Genomic DNA, 2,514 nt, shown 5'->3' on the forward strand with positions numbered 1-2,514 from the left:
CACTTTATTGCCTTCCGTTCAACACAACTTGTTCGCGCTTTGTGTAAACCTTGAGATCACTGCTACCCAGCAGTTGATCTTCCTTACCTCGGAAGTATTACCATCACTTTTTGTCAAGAATGTGGTGAGAATTTCACCACCTCTTAATAATTCTTGATATCTTAATACTTCTTGCCATCTTTGTTCATTCCTTGGTCCCCGTATTGTTTTCAACCGGAATACCGACAATGGAGCTATGACGTGTGAATTCAAAACTTCTAGCAACCCTATTGCTTTGAAGTGAATGGGCGATAGTTCATTCTAAGTCCTTCGCTAATTGAATCACCATTCTAACATTGGTCGTGCAACCCAACCCGTACTTCGGGCGCACCCTTCAACCAATGTTTAATTGTGTATGTTTTCCTCGAGCATACTTCCTTATATCAGTTGATCTGACAAATGTTATCTCCTTGTTCACTTAATGGTGGAAATCCATCTTTTGGGAATCTCGGTGAATTGCCATTGAGTTCACCAGACACCTCCTTGTCCTCTCCCTGGTTTAATGGTGAACTATTGCTTTAGAAACCCGCTCCCATAGTTCATTTCCCGAGAAGCTTGCAATGCCATTTCAACGATTTGTGTTGCGCCTTTTCTTCTCGGACATCCTGAGTCTCAGGTATCCTGACACCAATCGGATCTGAATCTCGGTCAGATATGATGGTTGGGACAACTTTCCAAGAGTTATGATGTTGATCCTTTGATGACCCGGTAACATGATGTCATGCCTAGCACCCCCCCCCCCCGGCTGGAGGACCTATCATTATAGATTCCTTTTCAGCAAGGTTATCCATTCATCCATGAGGAAATTGTAAGACTTATTCTACAAGTTATTCTTGATGGATCCTTCGTGTTTCCAAAGTCTGATCTTCACCTGAAGACCATGTCACTGCTATCTCGAAGCATGTCAATGGTACTCCGATTTTCAACAGGCACGTTTGAAGCACGATGCTATATTTTAATTATCAATTATCCTAACACCGTTGTATGAGTAATATCATGAGATTCCTCCCCCCTTACCTAAATGGTTTTCTACTTTATATCCTGTCATGGATATCTTGCTCTGCTTGTCCTTGGGAAGGATATACCCTCGAAATATGTGTTTAAACATATTTTCCTTTCCATTGTTCTGTTTAATCTGATGATCATATTTCCTTCCATTTGTTTGTTTAAACCTTTTCTATGATCTATATGATATAAGCAGTAATAATCCACTGCTTGTGCAAACACCTCGATGTACAACTCTGTCAGTAAGACCTTGTTACTATTGATGATGACATTCCGGTAACCACCGATGGACGGGAACCTTGCCTATTGGTCCGCCTCGTTTCAACGAGCAGGAAAATGGTTCTCTTCGTCCCTCGCCCTTGGTACCAACGTTGTTGCCGACATAGCTGACATGGTACTCCCTGACATGCCTTGCTATCATGACCGTGCAAGATGTCACTGCTCCTATTATATATAAAAAAAGAACCACATGGTGGGCCCATAACCCACAGTTTCACAGGATCGAAACCTGACTCTCCTATACACCCTGTTGCCAAAGTTATTCCTATAGCTTGACTTCGTATGTAATTTGCGAGCCACCTTCCTAGTGATCAATTCTGGTATCGGACACAATACTTATTCCTGTTGCTCTGAACCCCATTCACACTCTGTTTCAGGCAATGAACGATTGCCTATCCGCTTGAAACTTCTTATTGCACCGTCTTACTTTGCTCTCGATGTGTTTCATTTGTTCAACTCGAGAGATACTCATATGTTCATACTTGGGAAACCCCCACAAGATTTTCCCTTGTAACATCCTATCGTTGTAGAGCTGCCCCTTACCTATTCGTAAGTACGATGGAGATCCCGAAGAAAGGATGACAAATTGATCATGGTGACTTGAAGCAGTGAAATGAAGACATCAACGAAAGGGATCAACCTCTTCGAAAGGGAAGCCAAGACCGAGAAGACTCGTTAGGTTTTTCGCTACCAACACCTTCGCCCCTTACTCCACCGCTTAAATCTCGGGACGAGATTTCTTGTAGTGGAGGAGAATTGTGACGCGCGGGTAATTAAGCTACAGTGATCCTCTGCTAATGGTGCCACGTCACCTCGTTTATAGTTGCTAATCTCGAGTTAGTTCGAAACCAATTCAAATTCAAATTCAAAAATAGGCAAACAATAAAAGTTTTCAAATATTAAAACTAAAATGTTCGGAGTGAACCAAATATTGCATAGATAATTATGGTGGAGAAACCACACTTTTATAAAATGTTTAAATACTGTTAAATGAATAAAAGAGTAGCAAAAACAATTATTTTAATGCTTTAAAAATAATAAACATTTTCAAAACTAAATTGTTATAAGTATTAAACTATTGTGGCAGTGGCATAATTTGTAAAATCCTATTTAGGTGCCACTTTGGTAATTTACTAAAACTAAAATAATAGGAAACTAAAAGAAAGCAAAGTATAAAAAAAACAGAAAACA

The sequence above is a fragment of the Triticum dicoccoides genome, chromosome 5A (assembly GCF_002162155.2).
Source record: "Triticum dicoccoides isolate Atlit2015 ecotype Zavitan chromosome 5A, WEW_v2.0, whole genome shotgun sequence".
NCBI classification, from domain to species: Eukaryota; Viridiplantae; Streptophyta; class Magnoliopsida; order Poales; family Poaceae; genus Triticum; species Triticum dicoccoides.